Source organism: Periplaneta americana, chromosome 14, assembly GCF_040183065.1.
Source record: "Periplaneta americana isolate PAMFEO1 chromosome 14, P.americana_PAMFEO1_priV1, whole genome shotgun sequence".
Lineage (NCBI taxonomy): Eukaryota > Metazoa > Arthropoda > Insecta > Blattodea > Blattidae > Periplaneta > Periplaneta americana.
The window spans coordinates 113,121,018-113,140,009 of record NC_091130.1 but is presented as its reverse complement, the minus strand read 5'-3'; positions in this window follow the sequence as shown (position 1 = coordinate 113,140,009).

The window sequence follows — 18,992 nt, the reverse complement described above, 5'->3', positions numbered from 1 at the left end:
ACATACTGTCGTCGTAATTACTACCATTATGGACTCTTTTTTTTAAGTTTTTCTTGGAAAGTATAAATTGCCGTAGCTTTCCGTTGCTTTCATACCCTTTATCATCTACTCTGTTCGACATCTACTTGGAGGATTTGGTGAAGAACTATTTTCAGAACATGGAAGGGGTAAAAGTAGAAGGAAGAAGAATAACGTGCTTAAGATTTGCTGATGATAAGGCATTGTTAGCACAAGAGGATGTGATACTAAAGGATATGCTACAGAAGCTAAATGACAGCTGTGAGCAGTGTGGGATGAAGATAATAATGCTAACAAGACGAAGACCATGGCCATAGGAAGAAAAATAAAGAAGGTAAACTTGTTAATTCTAAAATGAGGCAGTAGAGCAAGTGGACAGCTTCAAATACTTGGGGTGTACTATAAGCAGTAACATGAGCTGCGCCAGGAAGTCAAAAGTAGGACAGCAATGACAAAGGAAGCTTTTAATAGAAAAAGGAGCATCTTCTGCGGACCTATGAAAAAAGAACTAAGGAAGAGACGAGTGAAGTGCTTTGTATGGAGTGTGGCATTGTATGCGGCAGAAACATGTACATTACGACGAAATGAAGAGAAACGAATAGAAGCATTTGAAACGTGTATATGGAGAAGAATGGAGCGTGTGAAGTGGACAGAATAAGAAATGAAGCTGTGTTAGAAAGAGTGCGTGAAGAAAGAATGATGCTGAAATTGATCAGATAGAAAAAAAGGGAATTGGTTGGCTCACTAGCTGAGAAAAAATTGCCTACTGAAGGATGCACTGGAAGGAATGCTGAACGAGAGAAGAGTTCGGAGCAGAAGAAGATATCAGATGATAAACGACATTAAGATATGTGGACCATAATATGTAGAGAGGAAGAGAAAGGCAGAAGAGAGAAGATTGGAGAATGATGGGTTTGCAGTGAAAGACCTGCCCGTGGGTAGAACATTTATGTGTGTATGTATGTATTTATGTATGTATGTATGTATGTATGTAGAAGGACATCATTTTATTTTTACTAACATTTCTAATATTAACCTGGCTGTACCTTTGGATTAACGGTTGAGAACCGGAAACATCGTTTTCTACCTCCATCTACGACTGGAGTTTGATGATACTGGCGTAAAATACAAACAAATCGCTTTACTAGGTATAGCAGGGAAGAAAAGTAGTTCACCCATTTACGCAAACTAGGAAAAAGCGCGATTTTCAGTTTGATAATTTTCATTTGTTTTTTGTTTAATCAAAATACAGTACTGTATTAAGAATAAGTGTTTTTACTCACGAAATGAGCTATCCATTCGGACGTATTCGTTATATAGTGTATATTATACTATCTACAGCACATTAACCTACAATATAGAGATTGAAGTTAAATTGAAAAATAATCATAATATGGATATTTAAACACATTTTTGAAAATGGTGGTTCATTTCGATACAGGCTTCCGTTCTTTTGTGCATATTAATGCACTATAGACTATTGTACCTAATTCCAATTACCAGTTTCGGCCTTCGTACTGGTAACTCATGTTGAAATGCTGTAATTCTGTAACTACTCTATAAAAGAGTACCTTACGTACTGTAAATTCAGTCTTCACTTCTGCCCGATCCGAAAAGATAAAATTACTCAGACATGCTATCTACTGTCCGTTGAAGTGGTTATGAAGCAGGGTCGTAGAAAGAAGGGAAATCACGTGACAGTTAACTACTTAACGAGGCCCTTTTATTTAAGTTATTGTAAACGGTTGTATAATATTACGTAGACGTCCAATTCCAAACAGAATATAATGTTTTAAGAAAAGATCTAAGACAGCCCAGCCACTAGCCTTTGGAGAGGGGCGAGCAGAAGCGAGTGGAGGAAACCGGAATGCGACGTAGGCAAAGTGACGACAGTACCTGTGCGAAAATACTCGTATGTTTCAATATTGAAACTTCTTTCGTCACTGGAAAACCGAACATATTTCTGGAACGTAATATACTCACTAACTCAGTACTGCTTACTATGACCACATACGCCGGTGATGTCAAAGCAAGCGCATTTTTCTGACCTTGACGTCGTGCGCGGGCATCAAGCGCTACGTATAGGAGGAGCAAGAATTATGTATATGAATAAGGAGTCTGTTTGATTAAGAAAACAATGGTGTACAAACTTCAAACAGAACGTGAAATTTTATGTCGTTATTTTATATGGCTGTTTTCTGTTTGATATTACCTGTATTGTCTGTAAAACAAAGTACTAACACCAGTTTTTTAATATTGCAGTTAATAACATAATAAAGAGTTAAGAAGAAATATTCACTTAAATTTCATAGTAGTAAAACTTTACTATATTAATTGAATGAAACATCATTTATAAAGAAAGTGATATCCCAAAGAAAGAGTTTAAGTATGACATGATAAGTTGGAATTGATATTGATGGTATCTTTAGCCTTAATAAAAGTAATCAATAAACTGATCAAAACAATATTACAGTACAAAGCAAAGTTACCTTGGTATATGTTTCAACTGTAACTAATATTACATAACAAAACCCTTATCGCATTATGCTTTTAAGGTGATATTGGTGCGTAACTTGCTATCTTCAGAATATTAAATTATTTTCTCGAAATCTGCTGAAGCTATAGAGCTTACGTTTTTACAACACATGATGTAACAGTAGTTCCTTTGTTAATTCATTTTCTTACAAACATTTTCCATGCGAATACTTTCAAAATTTTCAATACGTATCTTCAGCAATACATACTTACGATATATTAGATTTACGAAAAGATTGTGTCAGTATCTGTAAGGCTACTAAATAAACATATCTCAAAATTTCACCTTTCTGTAAAGAGTTGAGAATATACTGCTTTTGAATAAAAAAGTAAACTCATGAAAAATGAACATTACAATTAAAACTTAAATTCTTATAATGCACTTATACTTCTTAGACAAATCTAAAAATTAATATGGATATAGTTTTAATTAATTCTCTTTCCTTTGTTCATTGAATCAGTGCTGGCCATGCCTGTATTCAGCTCGACCAAACGGCATATACTACCTCTGTCATCTCTTTCCTTTCCGCTGTAAAGCGCTCAGGCTCTCCTGAGCTCTAAAGCGCGCCCTTGCCCATATGGGCATCAGTTGACATGACTTGACATACGGGGCCTTGTTCTATATGGAGAACGGTTGGAAGTTTACTAGTGAGTGGGAGTGAAGTACATTAAGAAATTCAGGCACAATAAAAATTGAAGTAAAAATAAAATGATGTCCCTTTATGTATGTGTGTATGCACGGACTCTTTGCATAATATAGGCCTACTAGTGAAGGATTTTTTTTTTAATTTACAGATGTTCACCAGGGACAGGCGATTGCGGCCCACGTATCTGGTAAGTCTTATACAATATCATTTTACATAATGAATCTGTTTCCTCTCTTTGGGACGTGAGAATTGTGAGAGAATGCTGTCAGTTACAACCCTATTTTAGAAGCATAATGGTAACTGTGTATAAAATATTGGCAGCATAGTCACCAGGGAATAATCTCTAGTACACTTCTTGTTCAAATTGCAGTAATACACCAGGGACAAAAAAAACCCGGACACTTCTATATTTGCTTGTATTTTGTTGCCAATTATTTCAAAATGAAACAAAACTCATTTAAACAAAATAATGTTTCATTTAGCACCTTATACGACAACATTTGAAAAAAAAAAAAAACTCTGATGAGAAAATTTACAAAAAATTACAAACGGCGTATAACTATGGCATCGTTTAGTCTAACTGTTTTTTTCATTTTATGGTGCCTTAAACATTAAAAACTCTTTTTAGTAACGGGTAATACCCCCTCTGGCTTGAATAACTGCATCCATACGTCTTGGCATGCTCTCAATTTGGTTAGCAATGTCTTCTTGAGGAATAAGTTCCCATTCTTCGCCAAGTGCTCGCCTCAACTCTTGTAACGATTCTGGTCTCGGTCGTCTATTCTTAACACGCCGTCCCAGCATGTCCCACACATGTTCAATTGGGTTCATGTCTGGACTCCTTGCTGGCCATGGAAGAACATGGATTCCCACTTCTTGGAGATAATCTCCGACCGCATGGGCAATATGCGGCCGTGAATTATCATGCATGAAAACAATATTATCGCCTACAAATTGGCCAAATGGCACAACATGATCAGCGAAACATTCATTTATATACCTATCAGCTGTTAGTCTTCCATTTTCAACAAAAACCAACTCTGGACAAGCATCCGTACACACTCCTGCCCAAACCATCACTCCACCACCTCCATACGGCACATTTTCGGAAATGCAACACTGTGAAAATCGTTCTCCCCTCCTTCTCCAAACTCTTTCACGTCCATCAGGTGAGCACAGATTGAAACGGGACTCATCGGTGAACAGAACGCAGCTCCACTGTCCATTTCTCCAATCCCTGTGATCATTTGCAAAACGCAGTCGTTCAACTCGATGCATCCTGAGAAGTCTGGGACCAGTTGCAGGTCTACTTGATATCAGTCGACTTGCTTTCAACCTCCTTCTAACTGTTTTGGCCGAAATTGGGCGTCCATGCATGTTAACAAATTGCTGGGCTACACTAGTAGCTGGCAGCTTGCGCTCTCTAAGAACTCTCAACACCATATACCTGTCTTCATTTGGATTTGTAGCTCTTGGACGACCCGAACCTGGTCTTCTGGTATATTCTAGGGTCTCTCTATACCGTTTTATGGCATCATGGGTTGTGCTTCTAGCCATATTCATAACATTTGCGATGTAACTTACACTGCGTCCATCATCGTAAAGGGCTACAGCTCGAGCCACATCTTCAGGCCGCATCTTGTTTTAAGACAAATGTTACAACCCCACTTAAACGCAGAAAATGTAAAAATAAAGAAATAACGAATGATAACGATATTGAAGCACAAAATGGTTGAGACAAAATTGTTATAGCTGAGACTCCGAAAGCAAAATTGGAATATTTGGTTGTAATGGCTTGTTTATAAAACAAAAAAACAATCAGTAATGTATACACGTCTCCATAACAACAGATGGCTACCATAATATTGTATGAGGAGATAATGTTTTGCAAAATACCAGCAAATATTAAAGTGTCCGGTTTTTTTTTTTGTCCCTGAGTGTATAAACATTTGTTCTGACCCATATCTTCAATAAAAAAGTTAGGAGAAACAAGATTCGAAATAAAATCTCTAAAGACAGGGTACTTTCATTATTGAAGACTCATTTTTGCCTCTTCATAAATGATACATAGTTTGCAGATTTCGTGAAGTAAAAGTATATTACTTTTTAAAGTAATGAATTGCTCCGGAAATGGAGCACACAAAAAATAAAAGGGGAAGAAGCTGTGATGGCTTAGAAATGTGGGGTGTAGAGGTTGGTATCCATGGCAGTGGCAAGCAGGGTAGGGTGAGAGGAGAGGAAACATAGTGAAGCCATAAAAGTTGACTTATAAAAATCACTCTTTTAAAGTAACATTTTTCACGATTCCCGACTTCCTGCACAAAGAAGTAAATTTCTCGGTTTCATACAACATACCAACGCTACGGGCTCTTGGGGAATAAGTGAACTAAGACGTCCTGCTTCGTTCCCATTAAATAATTACGATTTTACTCTCTCGAGACAGGAAAGGAAGACGAATAGTTGAAAACCATGGCCCCCCTGTCACACTGTAAAACAGTATTGTTTTTCAAACTTTCTATAGTTATGAGCAGAGCTAAAATACTTGAGACAAAATGTTAGAATATTTTAATAATCATTCTACAAGTTGAAGATATCTTAAAAAGTAGTTCTTTTTAAATAATGCGCGATATATTCCACGGAACACTGAACATCAGATCTGGAAATAAAATTAATATTCGATATCAAACCCAAGAATGACGTACATCTATATCAGAATGTAAGAGCCATCGTTTTATGGCTGCTAGGAAACCTCGTTATTCTTTACCACAGTCTAATAAGCTATATACAGTCACGAAGCTTGAGTTGTGAGGGCGCTAGGAACAATAGACTCTGCCGGTACTATTTCGCATTGTCTGTAATGAGGCGATATTAGCGATCCTAGTGGTTTGCAACTATCTATGGATGCATATTTACTACGTATTGAGCTTCGTGACTGTATATACGAGACTGTGGTTTTACTCTGTCATTTTACGAAGTAATAATAATAATTTTAATAAGTTATTTATTTAATCTGGCAGAGCTAAGGCCAGTAGGCCTTCTCTTCCGCCCAGCCAGACTCTAATTCTAATTGAATACAATTGGTTACATAGTTATTACAATAATATTTAGACCATAAAACAACATGAAAGTAAATAATGAAAGTTGGATAAGTAATGTTAGTGTGACAATAATAAACATTGGTAAGAAATAGTGATAATAATAATAATAATACTAATAATAATAATAATAATAATAATAATAATAATAATAATAGCCTATATCGAGAAAGTTTTATGGTGATGGAAAGTCTTCTTTAGAGATTATCATAGAAATAAATGTCTTCAGTACATCTGATACCAGAAACTCCTTTCAGATTTCCGTTTCACTGTACAATGCTTTCTTCCAACTGCAATCAGATTTTGTTCATACTCATTACATACGAATAATTTTAACTGAAAATGTTGCATTCGAGGCATACTTCTTACTAAAATTTAATATCTTTAATTTAAAATTATTTAATTATATTCCTAAATACCTTAATATATGCAAGGTTCCAAACAGCGTCAAAGCTGTGGCTTAGCGGCTACGTAAATAAGATGGAATTGAACTAAATTATTAATTTCATTTACAGTAATTTTTGGAACGTGCTCTGGCAAGGTATTAACAAATGATTTACGTTAGCAAGAGTCACATGCAAAATTGAAAACATTATAAACTGTAGTAATGGGTTTCATTTTAGTTCATGTAATTAAGTTTTAATCAACATTGTGTTACGAAGCAAGTTAATAACTTTCCAAATCACGTACAGAATTTGTATTTAGATTAAAAACAATCAAATTTATTTTCAATTCTGCTTGCAATGAATCATAATCGTGATGACCCGTTTGGATCGTTAATGCATAACTGATTTCCTGTGAACTTTGAACAGAAGACCAGCATCAGTGTCTCAACTATTTGGTATTCAGTGGAATTAGGGATAATGGTATAGCTATAACAATAAGGATCCTCCACTGTGGCCAAGTGGCAGCGAAAACAGTTATAAATGCAGCGTAATCGTTATAGGGAAGTAAAGGTACAATATCTTCAGTCATATCAGGTGAGTGTGTGACGCTTTCCTGTGAGTCTCGAGTGTTATTTTATGCAGTGATCCTGCGTCATGTTAATTGAATCGTTTATTTCAGAAACTAGTCAAACGCCAAAACAAAACAAAAAAAGAACAAATGAGTTAATGACGGCATAATGTTCTATGAGGGTATACGTATGCAGTGACCAAAGCTGGTGTCGTGATTACATTCAAACGGGTACGAGGAGTTTCCTGTACATTGCTATGTGTTTCATTCACGTGCTTAAGACAAGCAGTGGCGGTATCATGTCGCTCTACAAACTCTGTCTCTACAAGCAGTGAGAGGTGGTTTCGTAAAGAATGAGAAGGAGAACTTCTTTGTTGTTCTGTCGGACAAAATGTAATATGCAAATCAAGATTTCAGGTATAACACCCTGTAAAGTTGATTTGAATAATTTCGAGGGAAAAAACCAAAGGTCCCGGGTTCGATACCCGACTCCGGAACAATTTTTCCCTCGAAATTATTCAAATCAACTTTACAGGGAGTTATACCTGAAATATTGATTTGCATAATACACGTCACTGTTCGTTAACAGAAAACCACAATTTAAGTCACACGGAGTTAGTGTGCACTCGAAGTTGGTTGCTTGACGGTTGTCAGCCCACTTTGAGGTCTGTGGATATAGAGGGAAAAATTGGATCGGTGTCGGTTAGAGTTCCCGGGTAGCTCAGTGGTAGAGCGTTGGTAAGTTAAACCAAAGGTCCCGGGTTCGATACCCGGCTCCGGAACAATTTTTCCCTCGAAATTATTCAAAATGTAATAAGTTTACTTTGCTCAACGGTTCAATTAGGAGTATATAGAAACATTAATTGCCACGATGAATAATGTGACCACTAAGTAGCCTCTTGTGTTTCTATAATTCTTCTGTAGGCGCATGAATATTGATATATTTAGATCTTCTCCCTTGAAGGATAAAATTATTAGGTTTTATCTCAATTTTAACCGTCTTAATCTTTAGATGAGGGTAACTGGTTCATTATTATGTGCCATCGAACTGTTAAACGCCAGGAATTGACAGGAAGAGAAAGACGTCATAAATAAATGTAAGAAAGTTAGCTACCTAATGGGGTTTGAAATATCTCGTGCTCTAAAGCCTTTTAATACAACAGCATTTCTAAAAAAAGTAATGGTTATAATAGCTTAAATAACTTGTCCATAAGAAGTTTTTAATTGTGAAAAACTACGAATTTCTCGACCAAGTATAGAGAGAAGAATTTAGAAAATTCCTGATTTTATTCAAGAGAAATATTAAATAAAGAAGCAATAAAACTCTTGTATTATTCACTGGCTCTTCATGACAGCAGTGACATTACTGATACAGCGAAGCTTGAGATATTTATCGGGATTGATCAAGATGTTAGTACAGGAACCACCACTGGTTGTAGTTTTCATGCCAAGTACCTTTCCTCCGTCTCGTTACTTCATAGGCTGTCTGTCTCATGTAATCACTGCAGCTCGAGTTTTGGTCACCGTTGGTATACGTATATTTCAAAGCTGAAAGTAGTCAAATGCCGTCCTACTGTAATGACCAGGCATTATGCTGAATTTTGTGTTTAAATCAGAAACCAGTCAAGCGACAGCGCTTGGTTGGTTTCTGCAGTAAACTACGGGTACATATTTTTATGTTCATAGTTTTGTGGCTAACTGATTGAAAAAGTGTTTTGTGGTTAGATCTATAACAATAGACCTATATCGTAGTGAAATGTCTCAAAGTTCAGAAGACGAATCTGTACCTGAAATGAAACGAGGATGGTAAACGAAAAAAATTATAAACGTAATACTATTCGCAATGCAAGTGTAAAAGAAGAAGGCTATGTTTCTTATTCTGGCAGGGAAGTACCTCAGAAAACCAAGCCCGACATTCTCACTTGCAAGTGCAATGCGAAATGTGATTTAAACATTAATGAAGAAGGTATTTTCATTCTCTTGAAAACAAAAACTCTCAAGATACCTATATTCAGACTCTGGTTGAGGTTACTGAAGTTAATCGTATACGTAAAAAAACAAGGTCCAGATAAAAAATTACGCAATGAAAATATTAATGAAGGCACTTTTAAAAGATCTCTTTCTTACAATTATATAATTGAAGGACTGGTGGTGTACTGAAACATGTTTGCAAGAATGAAAATCCATGGTATTTCACATAACAGATTACGGAGAATTTGTCAGTTATCGCTTGAAAATACTACTCCTAAAGACATTACACATTTCCTTAAAAAATATGAGTTTTGTAACAAAATCCTAAACAATTCGAGAATTATGCCATGAAAATACGTTTGCAACGCTCGTTTATTGCAAAAACCAGTTAAGCGAACAACTTTTTCGTATTATTATAGCTAAGTTAAAACGCACAAAATAATTTTCCTTAAATAAAAAGTATTGAAATATATACTACTTTCAGCAAAAAATTTTTAAATCACTATCAAATCATTTAGTCTGATGCTAGACAGTCTTTTTTTTATTTTCCCACAATTGACTAACTTGGCGCTTAATTGGTTTCTGAAATAAGCGATTCAATTACGAGACGTGGGAGACTATAGTTTGTGAATATTTTGTATTGGCCAAGCATTCAAGTATACGTCATTGCATGGAGAATAAGACAGGCCTCTCGCTATATTAAAATTACGCCGTTATCAAAATATTAAACATTCAATCACAAATTGTCACACAATATGAAACATACTAATTTTGTCATAGTTCAATTTCAGAGTTGAGTTATTTCAAAGAGTTTTCTTTGAAAAAAGAAGAATGTAATAAGGAATCCATAAAATAAAATATATATTTTTTCTTATTCAGCTGCAACTTCATCCCGGAATGTATTCTGGATCCTTGTCAAACTTTACATAGCCTTACTTACTTACAAATGGCTTTTAAGGAAGCTGCAGGTTCATTGCCGCCCTCACATAAGCCCGCCATTGGTCCCTATCCTGTGCAAGATTAATCCAGTCTCTACCATCATATCCCACCTCCGTCAAATACATTTCAATATTATTCTCCCATCTACGTCTCGGCCTCCCCAAAGTCTTTTTCCCTCCGGCCTCCCAACTAACAGTCTGTATGCATTTCTGGATTCTCCCATACGAGCTACATGTCCTGCCCATCTCAAACGTCTGGATTTAATGTTCCTAATTATGTCAGGTGAAGAATACAATGCATGCAGTTCTGCGTTGTGTAACTTTCTCCATTCTCCTTTAACTTCATCCCTCTTAACCTTATTCTCAAACACCCTTAAATTCTGTTCCTTTCTCAAAGTGAGAGTCCAAGTTTCACAACGATACAGAACAACTGGTAATATAACTGTTTTAAAAATTCTAACTTCAGGTTTTTTGACAGCAAACTAGATGACAAAACCTTCTTAACCGAATAATAACAGGCATTTCCCATATTTATTCTGCGTTTAATTTCCTCCAGAATGTCATTTATATTTGTTACTGTTGCTCCAAGATATTTGAATTTTTCCACGTCTTTGAAGGATAAATATCCAATTTTTATATTTCCATTTCGCACAATATTCTGGTCACGAGACATACATATACATTGTCTTTTCGGGATTTACTTCCAAACCTACTTCTTTACTTGCTTCAAGTAAAATTTCGGTGTTTTCCCTAATCGTTTGTGGATTTTCTCCTAACTTATTCACATCATCCGTATAGACATAAAGTTGAGGTAACCCGTTCAATTGCAAACTCTGTCTGTTGTCCTGAACTTTCCCAATGGCATGCTCCAGAGCCAAGTTAACTAGTAAAGCTGATAGTGCATCTCCTTGCTTTAGTCCACAGTGAATTGGAAAAACATCAGATAGAAAGTGGCCTATACGGACTCTGCTGTAAGTTTCACTGAGACACATTTTAATTAATAGAACTGGTTTCTTGGGAATACCAAATTCAATAAGAATGTTATATAAAACTTCTCTTTTAAGCGAGTCATATGCTTTACATTGTCTTTATCAGCAGAATCTGAACTTTCATGTATAGCTTGCATTATAGTGCCGGGATCATCACGTAAGTTTTCATCTAGTATTACTTTGTTACATTAAAAAACACGTACAAGAAAATAAGTAAACTACACTGACAGACAATTTTCTATTAATACTATGAATATGTAAATCTGACGTACACTTCCAAATTAATACTCCACGTGCACGGATGTAACTCGCAACATATCATTGCTCCTTATCATCTGCGGATCGATGCAACCCGAATCATATAATAAAGAATGAAATTTAATTCTTAATAATGCAAGATACATTTTGAGAAGATTAACTCCATAGTAGTTGAAATTATTGGGGATGATCAGTGCGGTTTTAGGCGTAATAGATCGACTATTGATAAGATTTTTTTGTATTCGACAGATATTGGAGAGAAATGTGAGTATAAGGGTACAGTACATCGGTTATTCATAGATTTCAAAAAGGCATATGACTCGGTTAAGAGAGAAGTTTTATATAACATTCTTATTGAATTTGGTATTCCCAAGAAACTAGTTCAATTCACTGTGGACTAAAGCAGGGAGATGCACTATTACCTTTCCTTTTCAACTTCGCTCAAGAATATGCCATTAGGAAAGTTCAGGATAACACAGTGTTTGGAATTGAACTGGTTACATCAGCTTCTTGTCTATGCGGATGGCGTGAATGTGTTAGGAGAAAATCCACAAACGATTAAGGAAACACGAAAATTTTACTTGAAGCAAGTAAAGCGATAGGTTTGGAAATAAACCCCGAAAAGACAAAGTATATGATTATAATGTCTCGTGACCAGAATATTCTACGAAATATAAATATAAAAATTGAGGATTTGTTCTTCGAGGAGGTGGAAAAATTCAAATATCTTGGAGCAACAGTAACAAATATGAATGACACTCGGGAAAAAATTAAACGCAGAATAAATATGGGAAATGCCTGCTATTATTCGATTGAGAAGCTTTTGTCATCTAATCTGCCGTCAAAAAACCTGAAAGTTAGAATTTATGAAACATTTATATTACCGGTTGTTGTGAATGGTTATGAAACTTGGACTCTCACTTTGAAAGAGGAAGAGAGATGAAGGTTGTTTGAGAATAAGGCTCTTAGAAAAAAAGTTAGGGCTAAGAGGGATGAAGTTATAGGAGAATAGAGAAACTTACACAACGCAGAACTGCACGCATTGTATTCTTCACCTGACATAATTAGGAACATTAAATCCAGACGTTTGAGATGGTCAGGGCATGTAGCACATATGGGCGAATCCAGAAATTCATATAGTGTGTTAATCGGGAGGCCGGAGGGAAAAAGACTTTGGGGAGGCCGAGACGTAAATGGGAGGATAATATTAAAATGTATTTGAGGGAGGTGGGATATGATGATAGAGAGTGGATTAATCTTGCACAGGATAGGGACTGATGGCGGGTTTATGTGAGTGCGGCAATGAGTCTTCGGGTTCTTTAAATGCCATTTGTAATTAGGGCTAAGTAATGCAAGATACATGATTATCTTTAATTTATATAATTCACGCCATAACACATAAATATACAAACTTGTACAATCACACAGCAACGAACCAGTAAAGAGCTCCATATAATTATACGGATTTTACAAATCTCATGCAACATTTTTAAGGAATAAAATTCTATACCTATTTAATACAGAAATATATTTTGCATATACTACAAATTAGAGTTTACAAGATTTGCGTTCATTTGCTAAGAATGACTGAAGATTAAGGTTATTAAGAGTTTCTTTTAAAAATAAAAATATGCATTGTGGTCACTGTTAAACAGAATTGAAGAATTTAAATTCTTAAACTTCTGTTAAAATACAGAAAAAAATTAAAACAACTTTTTCATCAAGGCTTCGTTAATAAAACATGTTTCAGGTTTACTGCTTTCCCCATCATCAGTAATTAAAAGTGACGGATCGATTATTAGATGTTGTGTCTTCGTGACTGACATCAGTCAGTCCACATCACGTCAGACACGAAGACACAAAATCTGATCATCGATCCGTCACTGTTAATGACTGAAGATGGAGAAACAGTAACCCTGAGACATGAAAAAATTGTGTTCAAACAACTGTTTTGATTACTTATCACATTTTAATTATATTCGAAGATTTTACTTTTACACTTAACAGAGATGTTGAATGATGCAACATACTAAGTTGTCATTTTTGTACTTTCATTATACAGAAGGTCTGTTTTAAGCCGTTCATTTTCGTTTAGGCAGTCAAAATATAAGCCTTCGGGTCCCTCCATTGTAAAAAGTAACAAGAAGAGTAATATGATCCACATAATTTGCGTACAGATGTAATATTTCATTTCCAGAGAGTGATCCCTTCATAGGATCTTGCTCATGTGAAAACTGTGAAACTCGCTTCCTAATAACTGCCATTATAGACCCGTTGCATAATAATTCAATCGTCCTCAACTTGGTGAGGTTGTCAAATACAAAGAATATAATAATAAATTTAGCTTCCCTTATGAAAAGATTGCCAGATTTGACAAATCGTGTTACATATAATTGGAAACACACCTAAAAGGTAAAATGATATACATCTGAAACGGTTAGGGAATCGAATATACAAAATGTCAGAAAAATTTACACCAAAGTAGCGTTTGTGCTCATTTACAGTTAAGAAAGGGGGGAAAAAGTATGATCAGATGGGATAGAATGATTTGAATGCCATATACCGAGAGAAAAATAATAGTACGGATTTATTTTCAGTGATATCTAAACCAATTAACAGCCATCGGTTAAGATAACTTGAAATTTCCATTGTCGCTTCCATACAAATGATTTCTCAATATCTGAACCGATCCTTTGAGGGCACTAATGGCTATTTCCTTCACAATGCTGTGTGTTAGCCCCTGGTTTTTACATTTGTTGGCAAAGAAGGAGGGTATGGTACCTCGTGCTCCCACCATCAGACCTATTACATCAATGCGGGACAGGCTATATTTATCTTTATAGAACGGGATTGTTGGTTCATAGATCCGTTTCTTTTCACTATCCACCTCATGCGGTTGATCTGCATGTGTCTCAAATCTGATGATGGGATCGAGAATGTATGCCGAGTTGTTCTTAATGGCAATGATATCAATTCGCCGAACACTTCCTTGTGTGGCTAGTCCCTGCACTTCTTGATGGACTGTAAACCCTACTTCCTTCAGCACCTCGGCTAGCATAGAACGGACAGCATGGTGACGGATGTTGCCTGAAACAAGATTGAAACCGTATTCGGCAGCGATCGAGTCCTCTGACAATTCATTAAGGATGTGATCAGTGCATAGATTGTATAATGCAGGTGAAAGGGGCGATCCTTGCATAACTCCTTTTCGTAAATCAATGGGGTTAATTTTTTATGATTAATTTCTACTCTAATGGAATTATTTAGTTGAAGATTCAAAATTAATGTTTTCAACAAGCTTGGAATAAGCAAGCTATCTAATGTGTTTGATAGGTGTAAGTGCCCGATATTATCGAATGCCTTACTAATGTCAAGGAAAACGAGAGTTGCATCAAATACCTTAATATAATAATACCGGACAGCTAGCAGATTTACGTGCGAACGACGCTGGTACTGCTGCCTAGGCGGCCGGTGTGGTGATACTCTCGAAACAAGCTGTAATCAACTGCAATTTGTATTGTTGCTGGGCTAGTTAATAGTTTTATGAATTAGTACTAGTGTTAAAATGGCAGGATGTATATGTGTTGTTTATAATTGTTACAATTACAGCATTACAAATTGCTCCCAATCGTACTTTCGATTTCCGAGGGATCATAAAAAGTGGGTCAACAGCATTCTTTAGTAGACTTAATTCCTTCGTCTTTGTGTTGATAGAAAAATACAAATTAGCTTTTTTATTTAGACCTAATAAATTAACAGAAGTTAACATGTATTGGAAAGTTTAAAGTTTTGTCAAATTAAGTTTTATTTTTGTCCACATGACTTCTCTAATTATTACAAGCATCAGATTACTATCAATTTTATCTTTGCAGTTGTCGGCAATGGATATATAAAGCGTTATTGTAAATTCATTCTTAATGTCAGAATTCATTTTGTCTCACTAAACCAAAGAAAAAATATGTAACAATTAATTACGGAAAGTAATAAGAAGTATGCAATATTTCTCATAATATGCAGCTTTAATAAGAGATAAATACATTAAATATTATTCAACATTTTTTAAGTGTTTCATTCCACATTAGTAACTCACGTTTTAAACAATAGTCTGAATCCCGCTATGTTAATATCTGTATATGTGGACGTAAATCCTTCCCGCTCCGCTAGATGTCAGGTCCGCGATATTTCACACTGACGCCAATGCTGCTAATATACAGCTGTCCGGAATTATTATAGTAAGGTATTTGGTTGCATCACATTAATCAATTCAATCAAATCGAAATGATTTCCGTCCAAATCTTGGATTTAAAATATCGGCATCCTAATCAATTAAAATGAACAAAAAAGAAAATGTAAAGTAATTAAAAAAAAAACATAATGAAATTTAAAAAAAGAATATTCTGCGACAAGATGTGGTGGCTATCAAAACGATAAAAATTTATTGAAAATAAATAATATACATTGAATATTATAAAGATGAATAAAGGTGGTGATTGATGATATTCAATGAAGATTTTAAAATGGTTGATGCAATTGTTTGAAGAATGTGAGGATCTCCAATGTAAATTTGGAAATTGTTCCTCGCACACCAAATATAGGCCTAAATCCAGTGACATTCCAATCTTGAATATTATATTTATGACTGAGATCATCACAGCATGGAAGGTAAATAGCGCGTTTCTCTTCATGTACCTGCTTTGGTTGACCTTGCAGTGGGGTCAAGAATGAGACCAGCTTTTTTTTTTATCTCGGTCAATTATTATGATGTCAGCACGCCGTGTAGATCCTTCCGTAGAAAGACATTGAACTTCCTCATATACTTCGTATTCACCATGTTCCCTTAATCTGTTAGCAATTATTGAGCGGACTGTGTTATGTCTGTCAATTCGCCCTGAGGGCAGAAACCTAGCACGTGGGGTAACGTTTCATGCTCATTGCATCTCCTGCAATGGGTAAGGCTTCTACTGGGGAGAGATCTAACTGCGATATCATTTTAATGGCCTCGGTCCATTGGCCACAAGATAGATCTTTCTTATTGCTAATCCAGATGTTACCTTTTTTTCCAGTGAGAGTAGAATGTAATTCCTTTACCTTTCCCAGGTAATGCGCTCCACTGATTATAAGAAGTGACACGAAATTGTTTACGGATGTTACGTGGGTTAATGGTTCCAATATCGTTGACATTAATTGGTAAGTGGCGAAGGCTGTCAGTAATTTCGGCTTGAAGGTTCCTAGTATGATTAATATAAGGGTTGTCTTCTTTAACTTATAATCTGCAAACATTAAGATGGTGGAGAAAAGCTTCCCACTGTGCTTTAAAAATTCCAAGTCCTCTCAAATTTCGAGGTGCATATAGCATTGCATCCGGTACATCTGTTGGTAAGCCAACAATTTCCTTCACAGAACTACGGAATAGTTTATCAATATCATTAAGAAATTTTAATTTAAGATCCTTTAACGGTGCACATTGAAATGAATGGATAAGCTGAGGCCAAATATATTGGTTTAAAATGTTTAGTTTTTGATCAGGAATGAGCAAAGGTGATGACCAGGCTTCGAAACTTCGGACCCAATAGAGCAGTTCATTGGGAAATCCGCATAACGGCTTACTGAGTATAGTGGTAGAGCGTACAATGGGTGGGGGTACTGTAGAATGGATACCAACAAATACGCAAAGGAAAACGCTCGAATTTGAAGATTCTGACGAATAATTTAGTTTTCATACAAGCTGTGTCTGAAACTATTACACGGTTAGAAAAGTCAGAGCAAGAGATGCCGGAAGCTCTCAAATTAATTTAGAAAATGATGCAGAGAATTAATGAGACATCAAGTACACCGGTCACTGAACGTGTAAAACAGAAGTGGGAATCAATTTTATGTAAAAATATCGGATATGGAACATTGTGTAACATAAACAGCAAATTAGTAGACATAGAGTCACCCTAGAATAAAGGACTGTCTCTTAGAGACTGCAATGATGTTAGGTTTTTTTCATTTTGCTCCTATCACGTCATGCGACGTAGAGCGCAGCTTTCTAGAGTACAAACTTTGGCAGATAACCGAAAAAGATTTACGTTTGAGACACTGAGAATGTATCTTGTAGTACATTGCAATTCCGTACTGTAACTGCACTTCCTAAAGACGACCAATAGGATAAATGAAAAAAATTAAAATTGCTACATGTTTATTTTCACCATTAACACTGTGTATAATTAAACACAAATGCTTATAAAAGACAGGAGAGTAAATACCTTTCACATTCTTTTGACATTATCATTGTGTAATGTATATTTACTTTCAGAATGTACATATGTGTGTTTCCCCATACTACTCTAAATAGCAACGTTGTTACCTCAACACATCTCTATCTACCTGCAGCGAGTCAACAACCTATATTGCATGCACAGTAAACTTATTGTATCGGGTCCAAAGTCTCGAAGCCTGGTAATGACACTAGGTGGTTAAGACCATTTGTCAATTTATTAATAATTTCTGTGGGATTAAATTTAATTTCATCATAAAAATTGATTCCCAAATATTTGATATTTTGATTAGAAGTCACGCAGGATATTATAGATCCATCTATTAACTTTAATGGCTGAGAAGAGAGTTGACCTCGGTGAAGAGACATGACTTTACTTTTATCAGTATTAATCTGCAGTCCAATTTTTGCAAGTGAGTTCTTGACTAACATGTCAGATGTTTTGCAGCACTATCATTTTGACTTATAAGAACTAAATCATCAGTAACTAAGAACTAAATCATCACTGGTATGTTTTCAAGGCTAGGAATGATATTGTAACCATATTCTTCTACAACTTGCTTTTCACTCAATTCTTTGAAAAGAAAATCTAGTGCTATATTGAAGAGAATAGGAGAAAGAGGAGCACCTTGTGCAACTTTTTTTGCATTAAGATTTGTCCTGTTTTAGATGTTCTGTTGATGGAAACACTAGTTGTATTGCCCTTAAGCAAAGCAATGATAAGATTTTTCAATTTAGAAGGAACAGGAAAAGTATGAAGAGTCTGTTCTATGTGAGCATGAGAAATATTATCAAAAGCTCGTGTTATATCCAAGAATACTACTGTACAGTCTTTATGTTGCAATTTGGAATCAGTTAAACAACCATTCAAAATCGATGAATTAATGTAAGCTCCTGGAGTGGCCATAAATCCTCGTTGGTTGGCATTAAGGGGGAGAAACGTTCTAAATTTGGTGTCAATTATTCTTTCAACACTTCGACGGATTAAGGAGAAAATTGTGATTGGGCGCCAGTTTTTAACTTCGGCTGGGTCACCGTTCTTAAACAATAAAATTCTTCCACCACGCTTGAGAGGGAGTGGGACATAACCCCAACGAAGCATGTCTGTAGCGAAGTAAGAAATTCCTTTATACAGTATATTTTAAGTTCTCTTATAACTTTCATCCATACTCCATCTTATCCCGGGGCAGTATCAATGCGTAGGGTAAACATTGGTAATTTCGTGGCAGTGGTTACTTCGTGATACTTTTTCTTTCCTCTTTCGTGAACTAACCAATGGTGTTACGAGATCCAAATTTCCGCCAAGGGATTGCATATATTGTGCGGTT